This window comes from Manis pentadactyla, chromosome 4 (genome assembly GCF_030020395.1).
Source record: "Manis pentadactyla isolate mManPen7 chromosome 4, mManPen7.hap1, whole genome shotgun sequence".
Taxonomy (NCBI): domain Eukaryota; kingdom Metazoa; phylum Chordata; class Mammalia; order Pholidota; family Manidae; genus Manis; species Manis pentadactyla.
The window spans coordinates 48,221,032-48,246,775 of record NC_080022.1 but is presented as its reverse complement, the minus strand read 5'-3'; positions in this window follow the sequence as shown (position 1 = coordinate 48,246,775).

Below are 25,744 nucleotides of genomic sequence, written 5' to 3'. Positions count from 1 at the left end.
TGCCTTTGCATTTTTTATTTCCTTGGTTATAGATATTGATCATCACGCTTTTTGACCATCCCTTTTCCCCCTGGGAGCATCATATGCTATTAAGCATCTCCACACCTTCCTGTGGGTCAAACTTCCTTGGTCACTTCCCTGACCTTGCTGGTCATTCCGGTAATTGTGGCCTCCTGGCTTCTGGGGGTTAAGCATCACCACCCAACCTCCATTACTTGGGTGTGTGGGTGGGTCAGGGGAGCCTCATGCCCTGTGGCCCCTGAAGAGCTCACTCTGTGATGACCTCTCCTGCTGTCACCGTGTCCTCAGAGGAGAATACTGCTGCACCCTTAGTGATGCCGTGCTTTGCTCACCAGTGTGTTCCCGATGGCCTCGGAGAACCGTGTATCTTCTGGTAAGGCTTCTGGCTTCTGAGCAAGAAGAGCATGTGTTAATTCTAGCATGCGTCATCCCTCAGCCTCTTTATTCCTTCCTCTCTCAATTGCCAGGACAATTCAGGCAGTTCCAGTTCCTTGAGAGTTAAGCATTGTTTTCCCAGGTTTCCAGCATCCATTCCTGCTATGAGTTTGCCCCATCCCCCAGTCCCTCCTGTAATGTTGAATTCTGTGTCCCAGTAAAGTACCTCCAAGTCAATGAGTTCCTGCTTATTCAGTCTGGCTTTGACTTCCTTGACCAAGTATCCTCAAGACTCAATCACAAGGGTAGTCCCCTCACTGCAGTTGATCCGAAACAGTTAATTCTTTCAAGTCAAGGGTCTAATACCCTACTAAGCCTGGCGTATCTTCAGCTGGGTTATACTGATATTTAACTCTAGATATTGGCGTGGGAATATGCATCGAGATGTCCCTGTCCCATATTTTCACACCAGGACACTGTCCTTCACATGGCATCCCTGCCTTGACTGAGCATTTCATCATATCTGGAGCTTTGCAATTCTCATACTTAGGGCTTCAGTTTACTCTTCAATGGGTCTTGCCCTTTAGACACAGCTCATGGTCCCTATGTCTAAGCTGCCACAGAGGCCTGATGATGCTCATGCTTAGCCACTAACTACTTATTAAGTGCCCTTCCTCTCTCATTATCCTTCTGCAGGGTGTTAATACAACTTATTGGTTACCAGCCAGCTAACCTAGTCTTTTACGCAACATTCCCTCCTATTTTTGAAGTGTTCATTAATGATGAAGCTGTCACGGCACTCTCCTCCACCAGGACATTTCCCCAGGTCACCACTGGTGAAGTCTTTTCAATTAAGCCACCATCTTGTTCCAGGGCCCATCTGTACATTGTCTGGTAGCCATGACTGTGCCCCCTTCACCTGCCATGTGGTGGATGAGCCAGTCTCATGGCCCCATCTTACCACCTGTTTCCCTGGGCCACCCTCAGTACTGTTTATATTATTCAGGGTGCTCTAAGAAGCAGACACAAGGTTGTTTAAATATGTGAGACATGTACTAGAGAAAATGCCTGTGTGAGAAATGAGGAGGAAGCTTGGGGGAGCCCGGAAGAGCTTCCAACACTGATGCTGACATGAGCCTGAGTGGAGGAGAAGGAATTAAGGAAGGGAAGTTGAGCAGAAGTATTTTAGACTACAGTGGGGCCCCACGGGGAGTTTGGCAAAGCTGTTGGGAGCCCCAAGCCAGTAGCCTGCATCAGAGGAGTCCCCTGTCTCCCAGCACCCATCCTGCCTCACATTCCCGGTGTGGTCAGCCATTGGCTGCCAGCAGCAGGGGGAGCCTGGCTCAGGTGCCACTGCAGTGATGGGTTTCAGAGCCGAGCAGCCAGGGCCCTTATGGTCCACGCAGTCAGGGAAGTCCATTCTCATTTCTGCCATAGCAGCAGATGATCGCAGTACTGTAAATCAGGAGCTGGACTCAAAGTGTTTTACAGTCAAGCCTCATCCGCCATTCCAAAGTGGGAAGAGTGGAAAGCCCGTTAGATACTTCTGTCTGTGCAAAGGTAAGCATTGTCTCCATGGTATTTTATTTTAGTCAGCCTACATATCTTTAAAATCATTAATTTTTATCAATGAAAACCTATTTCTAATATCTATTCTGCTAATTAACTTAACATTTGATGTTAAATAGAGATAAAGATACCTGAAATGTTGTCTTTGGAGTGTAGACTCTTGAGTAAATGCTGGATAAATTTATCCTGGGGTGTGTTTTCCTGCTAAGGGCAACTAGATATCCTAGGGTATAGAACAAAATAAACAGACTTATAGAGCTCACTGAATTATGTTAAAGCAAATTGGAGATGCCGTATCATGTTGATACCTATACATGGCAGAAATACTGACAGTAGAGCAAAAATGAATAAAATCTTGGAAACACTGAGTTAATCTTCATACAACCCTTTAGAACCCCACCATGAATGGTAGACATTATTTTTATATTTTACCATAGTACAATTTGATAGAGTTTTACAGTATTAGGGAAAGAAGCCTTAGGTGCTATGGGACAGCCAGGATTTCCTCATTTCTCTTTGTCAGGACATGAACAGAAGCAGAGGATGAAACTGATGATGTGGAACCCAGGAAAAGAGGGTTGGATGTGCTTAACATACCCAGAGTAGGTATGGGCAGCTGGCTGGATTAGGTGAACACTGGAAGGGAGGACTATATGCCCAACTTTGTGCATAGGTGTGTTCCAAGTGAAGAGCAGGGGAAAACACCAATCCATTCAGGTGGAACTTCTGATCGATTAGCATCTGTGTGTCAACATAAAATGAATATTTACACAGGGCTTTGCAATTTTTAAAGCCTTTTCCCCATAATTCATTATCTCATTTAGTACTCGTAACACTACAGGGCAAATAGTATTTTGTCTCTATTTTCCAGATGAAGAAGAGTTTGTAAACTTCCTAAAGCACACATGGTCATTCATTGTGAAGCCTGAATAAAAATCCCGTTTTCCAACCTCACCAAGCCATGTTCATCTGCCTGGTGGCACACTAGGTAATGGTGAGAATACAGAAATGGGCTCCCAAAGTGCTCTTCCCTGTAAGAATTCCTTGAAACTGTTTGGCACTGCTAGGAATGCTGAGGAGATAGAAAAAAGTATATATTATGGACTTTTCTCTGGAGGAATTTACACTTAAAAAAAATTTTTTTGGTGTTCTACATGTAAGAACTTGTTTGTTATGCCTCAGAAGATTGGAGCCTGATGAAAATTAGGCTTGAGGTGGATTAATGATTGTGCATTGAGCATTGACTCCCCTATACAGAATTTTATTGTCGTTAACAACCATTTGATCAATAAATATGAGAGATGCCCTCACACACACAAAAAAAAAAAAAAAAAAAAAGGACAGACTTCCAATGGTAAAATAAATAAGTAACCGGGATGTAATGTATAACATAAGGAATATAGTCAAGATATTGTAACAGCTTGGTAGGGTGATAGCTGGAACCTAGAATTATGTATATAAATGTTTTATCACTGTGTTGTACACTTGAAACTAATGTAATGTAATACTGTGCGTCAACTACCCTTCAATAAAAAATAATTATTTAAAAAAAAAAATCTCTTGAACATAAAAAAAAAAAATTTTTTTTGGAACAACTTAGATTTATAGAAAAGTTGCAAAGATGGTAGAGATTCCCATATACCCTTTACCCAGTTCCCCTAATGTTAACATCTTACATAATCATGACATTTGTCAACCCTGACAAGTTAACACTGGTACATTACTATTAACTAGATGACAGACATGATTCAGATTTCCCCAGTTTTCCACCTAGCCTTGTTCCAGGATCCAATCTACGCTGCCACCTTGCAGTCGCTTGTCTTGGCTCCTTGTCATGGTTTCTCTGATCTGTGACAGTTTCTCTGTTCTGTTTGTGATCTTGACCTTGCTACTGGTCAGGTATTTGCGGAATGTCCTTTAATTTCTGTTCCATGTTTCTTTTATGATTAGACTGTAGTTATGGATTTGGTGAAAGAATACATAGATGATTTGCTGTCTCATCACTTGATAACAGTAGTTACACAAGATCAACGTGACTTATCACTGGCAATGTTAGCCTAGAGCACTTAGTTAAGGTCTTATCTGCCAGGCTTCTTTACTGTAAAGCAACTCACTCCCCCTTCCCGTACTCTATTCATTAGAAGTTAGTGAGTCACAGTCTAACACTCAAGGGCAGAGATGGAGTTGTACCTCTGGAAAGAGGAGTATCAAAGAATTTAGGACATATGTTAAAACCACCACAGTAATTAATTGGGGGGCAGGAGGTATAGTTTGAGGCTATGCACGTGTCTTCCTCTCCTTAAGGATTCGCTCATTAATTTTAGCATTCATCAGTGGATCTTGCCTCTGGCAATTATCACTGTTGTGTTCTAATAGTGATTTTCTATTTTATTTACTTCTTTTATATTAATTTAAAATGTTCTGTAAGGAAGATTTGATTCTTTCCCCCATTTATTTATTTATCCAATCAATCATTTATGTTAATATGGGCTCATGGGTATTTATTTTATTCATCATGTTGTAAGCTAATACAATTATTACTTATTTTGTTGCTCAAATCATTCTAGCCTTGGCCATTGGAAGCTCTTTTCAGGTTGGTTCCTATGTCCTTTTGACACATTCCCCCACTTGCTGTGAACATTTTTTTTCCATGGGAAGGGAAAGAGAGCTGCTTACGGTAAAGAAACCTCCAGATAACACCTTAACTAAGCACTCTAGGCTAACATTGCCAGTGATAAATCATGTTGTTAGGGGTGTAACTACTGATACCAGGTGATGAGGCAGCAAATAAAAGATATTATAGGCTCATCTTGTATTTATCCAAGGAACTCTGATTTCTTTGATTGGAGATTGGCATTTGGAAACCTGGCCACCTAACTGGTACTTGTTACCCCTGGGGTTGGCGGCCTCGAGGTCTCTTGGTGGAGGAGCTAGGACAAGCACGTATGCTTACTGACCTATGTATACCCACGTCTCCACCCATGTGTATCTTCATTATACTAAATGGGGTTCATGATGGTGTCTCCAGCTCCAACCCAGTACTGCAGGGTTTGTCCTCACATTCCACTTTTGCTTATTATTTCTTTCTATGGCAGTGAGAAACCTCAAAGGGGTTTTGCATGCTGCCAAAAGATTTTACAGCCTTGTGGATGATGAACTAATTGTCTCTGAGTAGAAGAAATAGGAAATAAAACAGGGGCTACAGGCAACTCTACTGGGTAAGACAGATTTGTCCAAACTGCAGAATATTTTGGGGGTGTTAAAAAGTGTTTGGGAAGAACAAATCCACTTTTAATTTTAAAAACTTATGTTTATGTTATCCTTGTTGTCCTGCTCCTCCACTCCCTCCCATTACCAGAGCAACCCTGAGTAACTAACAGGGGCTTCTTTCTGTGCCCTGGAGTGAAATCCCATCTGGTACAATGCCCTTATTGTTTTACAGGTGAGAGTACTTGAAGCTCAGAGAGGGAAGGGGCTCACTCAAAGTCACACAGCATATCAGCATCAGAACCAGAAGAGTTCACGTCTCCAACTCTCAGATTAGCACTGCCCCAAGCAGCAGCACCTGGTAGGAGTGGGAGACACCCACAGAGAGGGTGAAGTACACACCTCCTGGCTTCCTTTTGGAGAAGGTCTCCAGCTGCCATGATAAAGATGGACACTATTTATTGAGTGTTTCTTCTATGTCAGGCATTAGATTAAATACTGTATCTCCTCAAACACAGTAACCTTAAGAGGAAGGTATTACTATGCCCATTTTGTGGATTAGCATACTGAGAATGGAGAAGTTCATGAACTAGCCCATCATCGCCGGCAGTGCTGGGATCCAATCCTGGACCTGCAGGATAACCACCAAGCTGGTACCTCCAGGCTCCTGACTCCTAGACCAGCTTGTCGCTGGGCTGTGGAAGCTGCCTCAACCCTCCTGCAAGGAGGAGGTATGTGTCCTCATCATTGCCAGGGGCTAAGCAAGCTCTGGTCTGGAAGGGCTAATGAGGACAGGGTAGCAGAGATGCCTTGTGAAGCTGCCACACAGAGGGGGACTGGGAGTCTGTGTAAATATGCTCTGCCTACTGCCCACTTCCCTCTCTTTCTTTCTGTCTCTGTCTGTCTCTTTCACCCACACATACACGCATACACATACACACACACACATACACACACACAATATCCTCCCTTCCTATTGTGACTCTCCCCCATCCCTTTCCCAGGACCAGCCATCTTCAGCTTTGGACACCTCTGCATCCTCAGCAGGACATTAGTGCTGTGTTACTATGAGGAAAGCACAGGCTTAGGAGTGAAGAAGGTCTGCGTTCTAAATCCAGATCTGTCCTTTATAAGCCGCCCCTCCAAGGGAGTGTTGTGACCTGGGAAAGTTATCAAGCTTTGCAAATGGAATAAAGATACCTGGCCTGTAATATTAGAGTTGATAGAAAATGTACTTTATGCTTATCTGCCTCTTTATTTCCCCTACTCCTGCCCCAATCCAAGCCAATGGCAATTTTTCTGGGATTATACAAGAGCCGCCTATTTGCCCTTCTTGCCCCTCTCTGGTTCCCTTTCAGAAATGCCATGTTGTACCCAGGAATCTCAGCAACTCAAGGCTCCTGCCACTTTCCCAATATTATCTTCAGTAAATAAACCCCAAGGAGTGCTCGTTGCCCTTAGGATAATACCTGGCCCTGCCTACCACTCCTCTCGCCACCGCTCACAGACCCTGGGCAGTCCCCTCTCTCTTCTGTCATTTCCTCCTTGGCAGAAGCTCTTTGCTGTCCCTGGACCTACCTGCCTGGGACTCCCTTTTTCCCTCTTTTCACATGGCTGCTGCCTACTCATTCGTCAAGTCTCCGCTTACTTCCTCGAGAGGCCGCCCCTGAATGCTCTGTTTAGATCCAGCCTTCCCGCCCCCGCTTCCCTGTTCCACACCATTCATTTTCCGTCCCAGCCCCTCGCACGATTTATGATCCTGCACTTGATAGTGTAAATTCCTTGTTTAATGTCCGTCCCTTCCCATAGGTGGAGAGCAGAGAACATGTCTCTTTCGTTCCTTTCTGTCCATCCCTGGGGTCAGTCACAATGCTTGAGACATAATGTTCTAGAAACACACGGTGCATGAAGGAATGAGCCATGTGGGTGGCACGGCAAACACAGATACCAGGGGCCACAGCAGACCTTTAACTGATCCCTGGCTTTGTCGCCTCCCCTTCCCTCCTGTGGTTGCCGCCAGAGCACATTTCTCAGGAGTGGGTGCGGTCCCTCCCTCAACGCTGATTCCCCAGCACTGAGGAGAGGCTCCCACCCTGACCCTATGCGGCTGGCTGGGTGCAAAGCCTCCAAGGCGGGGGTGGGGGGGAGGGAGGGCCAGGCTGGGCAGGGCCAACAGCAGTCCCTGCCACACCAGAGAAGAGCAGGAGAGGCCTGAGGGGAGCAGGGCAGGGCTGCTGGTATCAGGCCCCCTGGGCCCCATCAGACTCAGGGCCCGTGTCCTCTCTTCCCCCGCTGCAGAAAGGCAGAAAGTAGTTCTGCCCCGGCTTATGCCAGCTGTGTGGTGGCTTGTTTTGTTGTCCACGCTGCTAGGCAACTGGCCTGTTTTTGCTTATTTACCTCCCCTGGGCCATTTCACAACACTTTGTAATAGGCCCTGCACTCTGTGGTGCACATCTGGTTTGGATTTAGCCTGTCTGAGCCCCCTCTGCAGCGAGAGCTAGTGCTTTCCCCAGCAGTCACCAGGATGGACCCCCACGGCTCTGGCTGCCCTGGGCCTCCTTGGGGTTGCACCACGCCAGTCCCGGACGCCTTCCATTTGCCCAGCCGGAGTTCCTCCCCCTGCCGTTGAACCTCCTACTCCTTTTTCTGCAACATTACACATTCCAAAGCCTGAAGGTGGGGAAACTTTGAGAAGGAAAAGTCTGGCAAGCGTTCAAGGAATATTAGAAATGAAGGAAGTTTAGGGAGAATGAAGCTTGAGCCCTCCACCCAGCACTCGGCTCCCCTCCCCACGGAGAGCGGAACTGACCTATGCAAAGGGGCAGTGACAGGGACAAACCCCAGGCCAGGTTCCTTGGCATCTCTCTCCCTCACTCTGGAACCTTCCCACCAAGAAGACCTCCTTGTGGATGGAGTGGGTGAAGCTGGATGTTCTTCCACTGGAAAGAAATAGTAGGTTTATCCCTCTCCCCATTATACCCAAACAATTTTGGTGGGATTTCTGTAAAGGAATAGTAAAGAATCGGAAGTTTGGTATATATCATTTTAGAAAGAGAGAGGATTAAAGGTTCAGACTGATTTCTTTACCCACCAGCAGAGAACATATTGGCCAAGGGAAGACAGGGTCAGGAGCAGGTGAGGGAACAAGCAGGGCACCTCGCCTGCCGCCACTTCCCCACTGTTTCGGCAAGTGCATTGCACTCAGGATAAAACCCAAGCTTCTGACAGTGGCTCACAGGCTCTACAAGACCCGGCCCTCTGGCCTCCCTGACCTCATCCCCCCTCCCCTCTCACATGTTCAGCCCCTGTGATTTGTGCCAAGAAAGAGGAAGAAGGCATCCTTGGTGTGCAAGCAACCAGCACCTGGGCTGGGCTCAATGAGCAGAGCAGACACGGTGCTTCAGACCCACTTTCTCTATGAGCCAGCCTCCCTGGGCAAAGAACAAAGTGGGCGAAGTGCACAGAACACACAGCCTGCTTGTTTTCCCCACAGCGCTTACCTGCCCCCCAACACGCTGTTACATTACTTGCTTGCTGTCAGTCTTTTCCTGCTAGAATGCATGTCCTCTGAGGGCAGGATCTTGTTCCACCCATTATTCTATCTTTGCACCTAGAACAGTTTTGTACGAAGATTGGGCTCTAAAAGGATTTTTTGAAGGATTGAACGAATGATAGAATCTGTTTTTCCTCCCAGCTTGTTTACATAGTAATGTTCCCAACCTACTTATAAACTTATCCCCTACAAAATAAAATGCTGAATCTTGGAATGCAAGTCTATCATGAGTGCCCTTATCCCCTTGTTGCAACTCACCGTGGTCCTGCCCACCTCTGAACTTTTGGGAAACATACTGTCTCTCTGCCTAGAATGTCTCTTTGGGTCCAACTCTGCATCTCCTGGTGGGGTTTGACCTGGTAACTTTTAATGTTACAATGGACCTCTTCGTAGTTTCTGGATACCACCCTATGGTTTACCATAATAGTGGTTATTACTTTTCAGACTGTTCCACATTGGTTAATCAGTGAGGGATAAGTGGACAGATGGCCAGCTGTGTAGCAACTGAGCAGCAGTCAATGGTCTCTGCCCTCTAAGGTTTTCTATTGACTCATTTTCAGGCTTACTTTGCCAGTTGTTGATCTTAGATATGGACCCCTTGTCCAAGAGTGCAGAGTGATAACACAAAACAGAACCATAGACTTGTTTTTTCTCCTCAAACCTTCATCTACCCATTACCCACAATAAATGGCAACACCCTCTATTCAGTTTCTGGAAGAAAAAAACTCAGGACTTAGCTACTAATCGAGATCTAGTCCATCATACGCCTCATGCAAGCCATAGGCAAGACTTATCAACCCTACCTCCATAACACGTCTCAGATCCACACATCCTCTTCTCCTGCATTGTTCCACCCTAGTCCAGATCCCTAGCATTTCTTGCCAGCACTACTAGTTCAGTTTTAACACTTTTCATTGTCCAAAAAGTGATCAAAATCAGTTTTTAAAACAAATTATATTATGTGGCTTCTTTTTATTTAAACTGCCCAAATGGCTTCCTATTATACTTCAGATAAAAACTTAATTATTTACCATGACCCCAAAAGTCACAGTCTAGCTCCTGCTGACCTCTCCAGTTTCAGTTTAACACCCCTCAGCTCCCCACCTGTTCTCACCATGCTTCAGCCACACTCTCTCTTTTTCTGTTTTTTGAATGGGTTGATTCATTCCAGTTTCAGGGCTTTTGCACCAACTGTCTCCTCTCCTTGGAATATTCTTCCCTCGGATCTTCATGTGGCTGATTCCTCTGGTCATTCAGACCCTGCCTGAAATGGCACCTCTTTATAGACATTTCCCTGACCATTCAATTTAGGATAATATGACTCCTCCTCCCCAAACATCCAGTCATCCTCTCTCATATGTTGTTTAAGTTCTTCCTAACATGTACTTCAAGATTTTCTATTTTTTTGTTTATTGTCTGTCTTATCCCAATTACAATGAAACTCAATAAGGGCAGGGACACTATGACCCCAGCACCTAGAACAGGGCCTGACACATAATGGACACTCAAAATGTTTCTTGAATGAGTGAATGACTGAGTCAGTGGTAGCCTGGACATGGACTGGGAGTCAGGAATCCTGTCTTCAACTCTAGCCAGGTTGCTCTTAAGCTATATGACTTTGAACATGTCACGTATCTGCTCTGGGCCTCCATTTCTACATCTGTAAAATGAGGTCTGATTTCATGATCCTTAAATTACTTTCCAGCTTCCAGATACTCTGCTTCTATTACTCTTTCCATATCGTTGACCATAAAAAGTTGTCAAAGATGGTGATGACAGCAATGACCCAACTAAAGTTGATGAATTATTTTTTTGATCTCAAGCAACATCCCAGGTTACATTAGTTATTTATGATTGATACTTAAGCTACATATCCAAAAAGGATTTATGTGGCTCAAGTTTCAGACCCACTTTTCCAAACATGTCCTCACTCGCTTCATTTATACCAGGAGAAGAATAAAGGTGTCCATTTGGATTACTTTATTAAAATGAACCCTTGTGACTGCAAAAGACCAAAACCTAACTCAATTCAACTATAACAATAAGAGAAATGTTTTGGCAGCTCATGAAATCCAAGGAGAGCTGAAAAACCAAGGTGTTGGGAGAACAGTTAGAGAGCAGGGCCTTAGGCACTGCTAGAACCAGAAGTTCAAATCCTATGACTGCTCCCTCCAATGTTTTCTCTGCTTCTATCAATGTATTGGCTGCATTCTTCTCTCTCAGTGCAATCTAGCTTTTTCGCCATAGTCCCAGAAGAACACTGATCACACCCTGCCATAACTTAGTTGTTTTCTTGCTTATATTCAATCTCTTCCAGTACAATAAAGTATCTTGAGGGAAAGAATCTTATCTATTTGTTAATTTCTATATCCCTTGCACCCAACACTGCCTGGGGCATAGAAGGTGCTCAATGAATACTAACTGGATAAATTAATGGTAGAAAACATAGTGATCAACTGCTCCAGAGTTTAATACCCAACAACTTCAGTTACTGGAGAAAGGTTGGCAAATCTCTCTAGGACTCTACTAAAAACAAAAGTCTTAGAGGAGGGACTCTTTGGTCTAATTGGCCATATGCTTACCCTTGAGGAACAACTACAGCCAGTGAACATGGTGATATTGTAGCCTCCACATGAATTGGGGGAGGAAAAGCTTTTAGAATAGGGCTATGGGAGGAAATCCCACATGTGCCAACACACAGAGCTGCCGAGATCAAATGAGACAGTGCATGGAGGGTGCTTTGGAAAGCTATTATGAAGTTGCCATTTTTATAGGTCAAATTTAGTTAAATATTGGCAATGTTGTATGTTTCAACCTACCATAAAAGTGTTAAAAGCATTACACAGATGTAAGACTTGATTAGTTTGATTATATATCAGCAGAATAAGAATAGGTTTTAAGATGAAAGTTTAATTTCTTTTTAAAATAATGATAGCTAAAATGATTTACTATGTGCCAGCTTCACAAAGAACAGGGCTAAGTGCTTTACACTGATTATCTCATTATTTCTTCCAGCATCTCCATAAGGTAGTTACTTTCATTATCCCCAGTCTACAGACAAGGAAACTGAGATTCAGTGAAGTTACAGGTTTCAGATGACACAGTTCAAAAAGTGGCAGAATCTGGATTTGAATCTGGGTTTCTGGGATCTAAGGCTATTCATTATATTCCATCAGGGAAGAGGTTGGAAGCACAGCTCCTGCATGAAAGCTAGTCCATTGCTACGAGAAGGAATGACTTTTTCTGTGAATCTGCAGATGTGGGTACATCTGCTTCTAAGTCATCTGCACTGTATTATAAATAGTAGTGAGTGCATCTGCCACCCATGACCAGATCAGTCTATGTGAGGGCCCATCTTATTCATCTTTCCATTCAAAATAAGTCTCACATTTTACCTAGCACATGGAAGACTCTCCAAAGGCTTACCGAAGTGAGTGAGTGGGCAGACAAAAGATAATTTCATATCTCCAAAGGGTAGAGTCTCTGGTCTGCATGTTTGTGACAGTGCAGGGGATGGAACAATGGCAATAGCAGGGACAACTATAAAAACATAGCTACCATGTGTTAAGAGACTATTATAGTTCAGAAAGTTTATGTCCATTATCTGTAGTTTTTATATTACCTTGCAAGGTAAATTGTGGTATCTCCAGATCTTATCTCCTGATAGCAGCAGAATGCATTTCCACAGACTGTAAACCTCTCTGTGATATTAAAGCTGGATCATGAAAATGTGTTTGCTCCAACTAGGGTCACACAGTGCTCTGAGCCTAAAAACTTTCCTTAGCCAGAATTTCACAGAATTCCATTCTGGGTAAGCCCCCAATTTCTCTGAAATGCAAACCCCACCCATACTCCAGAGCCCTACAACTCTGTCAAACAAATGTTTGCCTTGATTTCCTACGTGGACTTTGATTCTGAGCCATGGAATTTCAGAGCGGTGCTTGCAAGACTGGAATTTAAATATTAGCCTTTCTGACCTGGGTAGCTTTGATCTGCCAAGTATACACTCACGAGTATTGATAACATAGCTCAAATCACAAGCAAGAGCACAGGTCTGCAAACCACAGCTGCCAAATGTTGCATGTGTACAGAGACCTGTGCTGAGATCAAAATGGTTTTAGGTTATGCAAGCGCTTATCTGATGGCGGGGGAGCCCCACATACAGGGCAGAGGGAGCTCACTAATGCAGCCAATCATGCTCGCTTCATCCTATAGGATAGATATCAGGAATGAACTGTAGCTGAACTCTGACAATACCAAGCCTTTGCAATATGTCCTGACCTTTGTTAATTTCTTTGAGTCTGCTTCTCATTGGGCATGGCTGCTATAGTTAGCTACCATTTGCCAAGCATCCATCTTGCTCCAGGTACCTTAAGTGTTTATATAATATTAACAGTAATATGTAAAACACACACATGCTAGGGACTACTCTACAAGTTTTACACTTACATCATTTCACCACTACAAAAATCATATAAAGTTGGGACTACTATTATCTTCATTTTCCAGATGAGGAAACTGAGGCACCAAAGTTTAATTAGTGAGGGTCACACTGCAAGTAAATGGCAGAGCTAAGATTGAAACCTAGGACAATCTTTCTGTCGTCTCAAGAGCCCAGTGAGGCAGGTGTGGTCACTTTATAAGGAAGGGAAAGAAGTTTAAGTAACTTGCTGAAAGTCATACAGCCTGTCAATGGGCAAACCAAAATTCAAACCCAGGTCAAAATCCAATGACCATGTTTGTAAAATACACTATATTATAGGCCTTGTATGTGTGCATCAGAGTGGGAGTGGAGCGGGGGTTGCTGATTTTGTATAGCCTGCAAACTAGGAATGATTTTCACATTTTTAAAGGGTTAATAAACAAAAGAATATCCTATAGTAATCATATGTGGCCCCACAAAGCCTAACCTCTTTACTATCTGGCCCTTGATAGGAAAAATTTGCCAGCCTCTGCATTATACCATGTCCTCTCTCTGTTGGCCTAAAGTACTGTTATGTGGCTCACATGGAATAATGGAGGTAAGAATGTAAACATGTGACATGGGGAAGTTATTTTCCCTTCAGTGGACCTCAGTTTCCCTATTTAAAAGGATCTTTGGTCTCTGCTATACCAAGGTACTTAGCATATTCCAAACATTCTGAACAATATGACTACATCCTTTTCCTCTACAGGATGTCCTTTCCAGCTCTACTTTCCAGAAAACACCTGTGCATCCTTTCCATCTGTGCAGAATACCTTTTATTTGTCCCTCTAAATCAATACTCCACCTTTCCCCTTCTGCTCTGTGCCCAGGAGGTTGATCTGTGAGGATGTCATCAGTGGGTTCCTGGCCAATAGGGAACCTCAGAAGGAGACCAGAAGGAGAGAGGAGAATGTATTTCTTTGGATCCTTGCAAGGTCATCTGGATGTGTCCCTCACTGCTTCTTCTAAGGTGGTCAGTTCTATAGGACTCTCTCTTCTTGCAGAAAGATTTTGCTGCTAAGCTCCTGTACTCTCCCTTGTGATTCTCCCACATGTGCACCCTTGCAAATAGGCCCTCCTCTAAATATTTCACTGGAGCCATTGGAGGGCTGTTGAGACCCTGGCTGGTACAGCCTGCCCAGGACAAACCCCAAGGAGTCCTTTGCAGGCACCTGCCTGTGACATCACATGCTGGCTCTTTGCTCCTGTCTGTCCCCCGAGACTGCTGCATTTCACCTTGTATCATAGCAATTCAAGTTGCCCACCCACATTTAGTGAGCAGCTGTACACACTGGGCCATGGCTTAGGCACTGCAGTTTCCAAGGCTAATAGATAATAATTTCTGACCTTGAGAGGTCCCAGTCTAGTGCAGGAGATAAGGCTTAGACCTCATTTGTGGCTATGAGCACAGGGCCAGCTAGTCTGCTTGGGATCAAATCCAGCTCTACCACTGATGAGCTGTACGATCCCTCGGCCTCAGGTGCCTCACCTGTAAATGGAAATAACAGCAGCTACCTCAGAGAAAGGGTGTTAAGTGTTAAAATAGTTAGTATAGTGCCTGGCTCTTACTAGGTACTTGGTAACTGTCCATTGTTAGTTTCATTATAGCAGATGCTTAGTTAGCAGACATTAAAAAATGGATTTATTGTCTCATTTCATCTCCATAGCAACCCTTCCACACTGTATACATTTCAAATAGACAGGGAAGAAATTCCTTTTCCCATTTCACAGATGAGAACACTAGCAGTGAATGAATGAATGAATGAATGAATGAATGAAATGAAGATCTAACCCACTCAGCCTGCTCCCAGCAGACAAAGAGAAGCTGTTTCTCTGGAGAGCTGGGATCCGTGCCCCTTGGCTTTTGAGAAGTGGTCCTGACTTTCTCTCCAACTCTCCGGCTCTGGAAGACTTACGCCAATAGCTCCCTGCTGTTCATTGTGTCTAACATGACTGGGTGCAGGTGCTCCCAGAGTTTATAAACACTGGGCCTGCTGGGCCCTGCCCCTGAAGCCCCCGGCTTCCCAGAAACCAAGGCCCCAGTTCCTGTTCAGCTGCCGCTTTTTCTGTAAGGCCTTTGCAAGCCCCACTGCCCCTTCTGGTAAGTGCAGGGGCCAGGAGGGAGGTTCCACTTTCACATTCGCTACCACACCCACAGGAGGGAGATTTCTCAATGTGAAGGGGAAATTTCCTTTCTCTTTAGGGCTAACCTCAAGCCTGCTCCTTAACTCCTCATTTTTTCAGGACATACTTCATTTCCCACTGAAGCTCAAGTCCCTCTGAGACCTAAACTTGAATCTGCCCCTAATGTAAGGGAGAACTAATACCTGCTAAGCCCCTGCTGGAGGCCTGCCCTGTGCTCAAGGGTGCTTTACATGCACCCTGATGTGCTACCCTGAAGGCCCTTCCGTGATGGGCAATCACCTCTTTTTTATTGATCTGGGGGCTGAGGCTCGGTACAATGAAACAACTGGTGTCAGAATGTTCAAATGAGAAATCCTACACTTTTGAGCCTTAGAAACAGTTGGAAATCACCACAGAACCGAAGTGCCAAAATGGCATCAGTCTTTGCTGCTTCCATACCATGTGCACAGCTCTATCACTTTGCTTCCTGTAATCCGCACATTTGTGTCCATCTATGTTTCTCCTACTTGACTGTCCCTCCTCCAGGTCAGAGAAGGGGACTCACCCGTGCCCCTCTCCCCAAGCCCAGCACATGGCCTGAGGCAGGAAGGGATTGTTGGTCTGAGAAGATAAAGCAGGCCAGCCTACCCAGTGGTAGAGAACCAGCAGAAGGGAAGAGGGTGAGCTTGGAGAAAAAGCAAGGCCAGATCAGGCGGGGCCCTACAGGCCATGTGAGGAGCCTGGACTGAATTCTAAGGGCAAAAGCCACCGATGGCTTTGAGTGGAGCCCGCACATGCTATAAGAAGATAATGACAGATCGGAAGGTAACAGATCGGGTAGCCCAGTTAGGAGCTATCACAGTAGACCAGGCAAGAGGTCGGGGAGCCTCTCCAGGTGCTGGTTCTCAGGCTCGAGGGGGAATCAGAATGACGAGAAAGGCTTGTTGAAGCAGAGCTTGCTGACCCCACCCCTAGAGTTTCTGTTGCCATAGGTCTGGAGTAGGACCTGAGAATTTGTATTTCTAGCAAGGTCCCAGGAGATGCGGAGGCTACTGGTTCCCAAGGACCACTGGCTTTAGGGAAAAAGAGGAGGGAAAAGATGAGCAAGACAGTCTTCTCGTCAAAAAGCATTCATCTCTTGGGAGCACAGGCTAAACAGGGCAATTCAGAGCAGTGGGTGCATCTCTAGGGTGACAGCCCAGGGGGGGCCATCTCCTCCAGTGTGAGGGTGGAGGAGGGGGTCAGAGGAAGCTTTCTGGAATTGAGTTACGGTACTTAAGGAGAAATCAAGCAGGTGAGGAAGTTGAGCAGGAAGGCTAGGAAGAAGAAGATATTTGAGGCAGAGGGTACAGCTTGAGCAAAGAGAAATAGCAAGGTGAGAAGCCAGCTGGGAGACAGCAAGATGCATTTGAGCAATTGGGACCAAGAGACTCCAAAATGAAGCTGGTGTAGGAAACAACTGTATCATGAAGGGCTTTGCATACCCTATAAATTAAGGAGTTTGAACTTTATCCTGTGAAGCAGAGGTTTGTAAACTTTTTTGGGGGGGTGGGCAGGTTGGGGGGATGTCACAGACCTCTCTGAGAATCTGATCAAAGTTAATGTGCACACAAATGGAACCAGGGCATAGATTTCAGGGTGTTCACAAATTCCCTGAAGCCTATCCATGAAAAAATGAATCTTTGCTGTCGATGATGGATTCTAAGCAGATAGGTGACCTAATAGGATTTTATTTGAGAAGGCTGTCTCTGTGGCTATGCAAAGAATAGATTTGAGCAGGGGCAGCTGGGCACAGGAAAGCTAGGGTTCAACAGTCTCCATGAGAGGTAGTAAGTGGCAGTGGGTAAATGTCAAGGTCAGACTTGCTCTTTAGCAAGGACACTCTGCTCAATTCAAAAAGCATTGTTTGAGAGCTGGGCTTGAGGCCATCTTTGCATAGTTTAATCTAGGCGTATGGGTAATATAGGCCAACTAAGCAAAAAGGAGGCATCTCTGCCCTTGCCCATCTCCTGGAATCTGCTGGTCATTCACTGAAGCTCAGATATCCCATGCCTTTGTGAGGTCAGGAAGCCAGCAACACAGAGAACGGCAGCAGTCTGATGAGCTGGGGAGAGGCCACACAAGGGCCAAGTGGGGTAGTGAATTTTGGGGAGGCAGCTGGGTTGTCATTCCTCTCAAAGGTTTTGCCATAGGCCTAGGAAACAGACAGAGCTAAGATTATTATTTTTATTCTACAGATGGAATGCTGAAGGCCAGAAAAGGCGAGAATTTGCCAAAGTCACATAGCCAACATGGGGTAAGACTGTAAATAGAATCCCACGAACGCTGGACTCCTGTGTCAGTTTCTTGTGTTGAGCTGGCCCCCATGCAGATTTTGCAATGGCTGTTCCTGGTGGCTCTAAAATCCTGTAATTCTGTGAGTCTAGCAAAAGGCTCTCCACCGCTGGCTCAATTCCTTTGGGTTCGTTTAATCTACATCTGTCTTTTTACACCAAGACCTTATCTTCAACCACCCGAGAAATTTGGAGCCAGCCATTTGGCCTCCAAGCCTTAAGTTTTATTTTCATTTGTAAAACAAAAGGATAGCACTAAAGGTTCCCAAGAATTTTTTCTTCTCTGAACTACCGTGGCTCCTCAAAGGTTTCTGAGACCGAAAATTCTGTCCCAGCTTTGATGTGATTACATGATTCTCCCCAGCCCAACTGCTATATATAGAGTTACCAGTGAATAATAAGAACAGGAATGATAATAATAATGAACATTTATTTCTTCCCACAGGCCAAACATTGCTCTAAGTACTTTTAAGCTTCAAAACAACTTTGTAAGGCAACTGCTATTATTGTTCCCAATTTATAGATGAGACAACTGGAAACACATAGAGAAGTGACACTGCTTACTATAAGGTCATACAGCTAACAATTTGTGGAACCAGGGTTCAAACCCAAGCAATTGCCTCAGGGTCCATAATCCTTGTACTAGACACTGAACAGGGAGAGGTTAAGGGGGCAGATAGGGTGTGGGAACTGCCAACTGAACCCTCAGTGATGGGAGGCTCACTACCCTTTGGTGGCCTAGTCTATCATTACTCCCATTTTGTTATGTTACACTACCTCCCACCACCTGAAAGGGGACGTACTTGTAAAGAATTATCTAGTGACTTATGGAAGGAGTTACCAGATTTAGCAAATAAAAATACAGGATGCCTGGTTAAAATTCGAATTTCACATAAACAGTAAAAAGAAATTTTCAAGTGTAAATATATCGCATGCAATGTTTGAGATGTACTTATGCCGAAAACTTGTCATTATTTATTTGAAATCCAAATTTAACTGGTCCTCCTGCGTTTAATCCGGCAAACCTATTTCCAGTACAACACAACAAGGACAAGTGATGGTGATTTCCCTTTAGGAGACTGAATGGGTGTTATTATTGTTTTGCTCACTGTCCCAGAAGGTTGCCATAACCAGCTTGGCTGACTCATTTTCAAGGGAGTAGGGATTAGTTTTCCTCCCCTACCTCAGTAAGGAAGTCCTCTGGGGCCTGCAAAAGCACCCCTGAGGAAACCTGGAACAAGCCAGAGCAGAGATCCCCAGAATGATCTGGAGCAGGCCTTGTTCACTGGCTGCCCATGTCCCTGCCTCAGTTTCCCAAGCCCTGCTTTTAACTTGGAAGGTGAGTTAAACAGTGATTTCTCTCCTTCTCTACTCCCCATTAGATTCTCAGGGCCCTTCTAGGACATTTGAGTCTTCAAATACTAAAATCCTCTCTGAACCTTAGTATCCTCTTCTGTGATAATTAGAGGAAAATCAAGTAAAACACATAGTAGATTCTCAATAAATAGAACCCTTTTACTTCACCGTTGCCATTTCACAGTCAGAGTCAAACAGTTGCTCTCTCAGGTTTTCCTCATCCTGAATATCTTGGAGTCCTGAGAGAAGAATACCAGCCCCCAGGGATTTCTAACCTTAACAACATGTGAATTCCCAAAAATCCCCCCACAGGAAACTGGTTTTGAAATATAAATACATGGCGTTACTCCACATCACAGACATCTGTGCTGAAGGTTGCTTTCCCATGGCTGGCATCCCAGACAGACCCCTTGGTTTGCCCAAACTCCCACCTCTTCATCACAACCTGACCCAGCGCTTCCCCTCTCCCTCCCTCCCACCGCATCCCACCCATGCCCTGTGTGGAGTGGTTTCTATCAACAGAGCATGTTTCAGCTCATTGGGAAACTGGCCTCTCACATGCTTTCAATCTGCTTTGCCTTCTGTGATTACCAACATGTCCCAGACCAAATCGCATTTAGATGAAATGCATTTGGGTGGGTGTACCCTGCCTGCCTCAGCAGAAATATTAAAGCAGCCGCCCAGAGCATAGCTGAGACATGCACAACATGCAGACCAGCATCCCAAAGCAAAGGGAATTTTCTACAGTGTATTGTATTAATGTTCTTAAATGTACAAATCTATAGGCCTTCTGATGAGGCCCCAAAGCAGAGGCCATAGTATGTCCTTAAAGAGGAAAATTCATTTAGAAAGGATTTAGAACAAAACAAAACCAAGCCCTTCTTGGGTTTTATAGCTTTGTGGGCTGGGTGGCAACTTTACCTTCCTCTTTGCCCGTCCAAATGTATACTTCTTGACGTGGGACTATAAAGGACAGTGTCTCAGCTTTTTTCTGAATAGTTTCTTCATAGAAGCTGATAAGCTGCCCTAATCAGCCAAATGTGTCCTTGGCTTTGTCACTAGAGCCAGAACATCCTCATCACCGTTATCTTTACCATCCCATGGTGAGAGTTGTTGCTCATTTATTCTGTCACAGGAATTTTGCTAAATATTCTACATTTAGTCCACTTAATTTCAGAATTATTTCCTATGAGAGGTACAGTTTTTTTAAATTAATATTTTATTTTCTTAGAGGAGTAAGATTCATGGTAGAATTAAAGAAAAGGTACGGAGATGTCTCAGATACCTTCTACCCTCACACATGCAGAGCCCGCCTTCCCCCATGATCAGCAGCCCCACCAGAGTGGTACATTTGTTAAACTTGATGAACTGACACTGACATACCATAATTACACAACATCCATAATTTGCCCCTGGTGTTGTACATTCTATTTGTTTTGACAAATGTATTTCCATCATTAAAATATTATAGAGTACTCTCACTGCCTTAAAAATCCTCTTTCCTCCAACTACTCATCTTTTCCCTGCCATCCCAACATCTGGCAACCACTGGTCTTATTATCTCCATAATTTTGCCTTTTCTAGATGTCATATAGTTGGAATTATATAGTATGTAACCTTTTCAGATGGGCTCTTTTCACTTAATAATATGCATCTAAGCTTCCTCCATGTTTTTTCATGGCTTAATAGCTCATTTCTTTTCAGTGCTGAATAATAGACCATTATCTGGGATGTACCGGTTTATTTATCCATTCACCTACCAAAGGACATCTTCACTGCTTTCAACTTTTGGCAATTTACAGATAAAACTCCTACAAACATCTGTGTGCAGGTTTTTGTTTGGACATAAATTTTCAGCTCTTGGATAAATACCAAGAAGTTCAGTTGCTGGAGAATACAGTATATTTAGTTTTGTAAGAAACTGCCAAATAAACTTTGTAGCTAAAAGAAACTCTTCCAAAGAGGCTGTAACACTGCATTCCCACCAGTCATGAATGAGAATTGCTTTTGCTCCACATCCTTGCCAGCATTTGGTGTTGTCAGTGTTCCAGATTTTTGCCATTCTAATAGGTGTGTAGTAGTAAATCATTGTTATTTAAACTTGCATTTCCCTGATGACATGTGATGTGGAGCATCTTTTCATATGCTTATTTGCCATCTGTATATCTTCCTTGGTGACATGTCTATTAAGGTCTTGGCCTATTTTTAAATCATGTTGCTTGTTTTTTTATTGCTGAATTTCAGGAATTCTTTGTATATTTTGGATGACAGTCCTTTATCAGATGTATCTTTTGCAAATGTTTTCTCCCAGTCTGTGGCTTATCTTCTCAATCTCTTGATGTTTTTCACAGAGCAGTTTTACTTCTAATGAAGTTCAGTTTATCACTTATTTCTTTTATGGACCATATCTTTGGTGTTGTATCTATAAAGGTATTACCATACTCAAAGTCATCTAGGTTTTTTCCTATGTTCTCTTCTAGGAGTTTTATAGTTTTGCATTTTACATTCAGGTCTGTGGTCCCTTTGACTTAATTTTTGTGAAGGGTATAAAGTCTGTGTCTGGTTCAATTTTTTGCATGTGTACGTCCATCGTTTCAGCACCATTTGTTTAAAAGACTAAACTCCCTTAATTATATTGCCTCTGCTTCTTTGTCAAAGACTAGTTGACTAATATTTATGTAGTCCAATTTCTGGGCTCCCTTTTTTGTTCCATTCATTATTTGCCTATTCTTTCACCAATGCCACACTGTCTTAATTACTATAGCTTTATGATAAGTCTTGAAGTCAGATACTGTTAATTCTCTGACTTTGGTCTTCTTCAATATTGTATTGGCTATTCTGGGTTTTTTACCTGTGCACATCAACTTTAGATTCAGTTTCTTGATATCCACAAAATAATTTTCTGGGATTTTGGTTAGGATTGCATTTGATCTATAGATCAAATTGTGAAGAACTAACAATTTGACAATATTGAGTCTTCCTGTCCACGAACATGGACCATCTCTCTATTCACTTAGTTTTTCTTTAATATCTTTTATTAGAGTTTTGTAGTTTTCAATTTGCAGATCTTGTACATATTTTGTTAGATTTATACCTAAGTATTTTGTTTCCTCAGGTGCTAATGTAAGCGGTATTGTATTTTTAATTTCAGGTCCATATATTCATTGCTGGTATGTAGGAAAACAATTGAGTTTTGTGTATTGACCTTGTGTTCAGAAACCTTGTAATAATCACTTACTAGTTCTAGTAGTTTTTTTGTTAGTGCAGATTTTCTATTTAGATGATCATGTCATTTGTGAACAAAGGACATTTTACTTCTTCCTTCTCAGGCTGTATACCTGTTATTTCCTTTCTTTGTCTTAGTGCACTAACTCAAACATCCAGTATGATCTTGAAAAGGAGTGGTGATAAGGAACGTCCTTGCCTTGTACCTGATCTCAGTGGGAAAGCTTCAAGTTTTTCACTATTAAGTATGATTTTAGCCGTGGGTTTTTTGTAGGTATTCTTTTTCAAAACAATTGAGAAAGGAATAGGAACTTTTGATTTCTAGTTTTCTGAGAGTTTTTATCATGAATGGGTATTAGATTTTGTCAAATGCTTTTTCTACATCTATTGATATGATCATATGATCATGTGATGTTTGTTTTTTAGCCTATTGATGTTATGAGTTACAGTAATTGATTTTTCTAATGTTCAACCAGTTTTGTATACCTGGGATAAATCCTACTTGGTTGTGGTATAATTCTATTTACATATTGTTGAATTCAATTTGCTAATATTTTGTTGAGGAGTTTTGTATCTATGTTCATGAGAGATATTAGTCTGTAGTTTTATTTTCTTGCAATGTTTCTGTCTGTTTTTGGTATTAAGGTAATGTTGGCCCCAAAGAACAAGTTAGGAAATATTCCACCTGCTTCTATACTCTGAAAGAGATCATAGAACATATATAATTTCTTTCAAATTAATGTTTGTTTGAGTTCACCAGTGAACCACCTGGGCCTGGTACTTTCTGTTTTGGAAAGTTATTAGTTATTGATTCCATTTCTTTTCTAGGCATAATCCTATTCAGATTGCTACTTCTTCTTGTGTGAGTTTTGGCAAATTGTGTCTTTCATGCAATTATCCCATTTTATCTATGTTATCAAACTTGTGGGCATAGAGTTTTTCATAGTATTTCTTTATTTCCCTTTACTATCCATAGGACCTATAGTAATGTCCCAGTAGGTACAATTTTAATCTTCATTTTAAGGATGATGAAACTGAGGGTTAACAAGATTGAGCGATATGCTAGGGCCACATAGCTAATCAAGGGGAAAACAGGTGTTCAAACCCAACTGTCCATCCCAAGGCTGGCACCTTTAGCCATGTCGCCCCTTGCTTCCCAGAAATTGATAGCAAGGCAGTTCTGGACACACCCTAGGTATTTCGTGACTATGTGGTTAAGAGAATTAAAGAGACTTACTCTTCTTTTGGGGTCCCCCTCAAAATTCTCCTGGATAGGCAACGTGGATCCACTCCTCCTCTTTGTCTATTTCTGGTCTATGCAGACATTTATAAAAGTCAGAGCTCTTTCGATGAGACAAGAAGGCATAGTGCAAAAAAAGAAAAAAAATATTCTGATGTCAGACAGAGCTGGATTTAAATTACGGCTCAAAGTTTAACCAGCTATGTAAAGATGGGACAGAAAACTTACTTCTCTAAATATTAGTTTCTTCACTTATTAAATGGGAGTAATTACATTTGCTCCACAGGATTGTCATGAATGTTAACTAGAAAAACTTAGTCTGCATTCAGGCATCCAATATTTTTAGGGCATCTATTACGTGCGGAGGCCATAGGGACTTGATAAATGCCGACTACCATCTTATAAGGAAGGGGATTTTATATTCGAGACTTTGCTTCCCCAAGACCCAGCAGAGAGCCTGGGACATAATGTGTGCTCATTAAATGTGAAACATGTGATGCTTATGTAAATTAATAAATGAATGCAATAAAAGTCAAAATTCCATGACATGACATATAGAGCTCATACAATACACATACAGTTTATCTTTCTGGCCTCGTCTATCACCTCTCCCCTCCAGCTATACTTGACTAATTAGCATTCAACAAACAAACCATGCCCTTCCATGTCTCAGCAGCAGCACAGTGCTCAGATCATTCTCTTTGTCTTGAATGTCTGCTCACCACCTTTGTCCACCTGGTGAGCTACCCAGTACTGCTAGTTTTACCTAATGGAAAACTAAGATTAAGTCTGTTCCTACTCTGCCTGCCAGGCTTCCAGGCAGTTGAAATCATCATCATGACTCCTTTCCTTATCCTGCCCTTCTGGGTTAAATTTCCCTCCTCTCTCCAAATAGTTGTTATTATCAAAGGTCTTTGAACCCTATACTATCTCCCTTCTATGCTGGTTGTCTCTTAGTCGTCTATTCATTTAATATTCATTCAGCATCTACAAGATGTAAGACAAAACAGATTTTGGCAGTAGGTTATAAGTAGGGAAGGGTAGGAGAGAGGAGGTATAAATTTTATGGGTGGTTGGGGAGACTTCTGTGATACGATCCAATCTGGCCAGGATCCTGAAGGAAACAAGAGAGCAAACAGGGCCATCTGGGGGAAATGGATTCCAGATCAAGGACAAAGCAAGTGCAAGAGCCCTCAGGCAAGGGTGTCTTGGAGTGTTTGTGGCATGTGGGGCAGTGCCTGTAATGGAGCAAAGGAAGTGGGAGGAAGAGCAGTTGGAATTGAGTTCCAAGACAAACTGGTAGCTGATCATGTAAGGCCTCAAAAAGGATATTGTTTTAAGGAGTGTGATGGAAATTTAATGGGGAGTTGATCTGAAACACATGAAGACTTATCTCTGGGATTTTACAAAGGTGAGTTTCAGAAGAGCAAGTGTGGAATCAGAGAAACCTATTTAGAGTCTATTGCAATAACTATAGTAAGAGAGGATGGTGGCTAGAACCAAGGTAGTTATGCTGTAAATGTGTATAATGCACTAGAATTCTACATATGCTTAGAAACTAGAGGCCACTGCATTTATTAACAGATCAACTGTGGGGCATGAGAGAGCATGCCTCAGCTTCCTTATGTATAAAATAGGGATAATATTTGCACTCCATGGTTGTTAAGCTTCACAATGGATGTTCAAGAAATGTGAATTTTTCTCTCTCAGCAGCACAGTGCTGTGGCTGACAGTGGTCACAGGACTATTAATCAAGATATATTACTCAAGGTTTGGGTGGGGAGGAGAGATGATGAATTTCAAGTACTTATAGGACCTCCAGGAGGAGAGGTCCCATTGCGAAGGGGTAGTGCAAGATTTGGGATAAAGTTTCCAGGTATAGTTTGGGGTGAAAGTTTGAGAGATGTCATCATGTACATAGCAGCTGAAAGCACTGGGACAAGTCAAGAATAGAGCTCTGTCCCATTCCATAGCAACACTATGCAATATTCATGGGACTAATACATAACTTAAAGAGAAAATCACAACATCATTAAAAGTAGAATGAAAATTCTGGCATCATGAAATGAAGAAATAAGTATTCCAGAATATTGGATTAAGGGAAGCCAGGGAAACTCACATGTAGGTATGAGTTTCCTGCAAGTGTAGTACAAAAGGAAATGGAGCAGCTACATGGTTGTTAGTAACCAAGAAAAGGAAGACAATTTAGGCAACATGGGCAAATCAAAAAGGCTTGAATCCTCATCCAGGCCTTTTCTCTATAATACATTACCTGC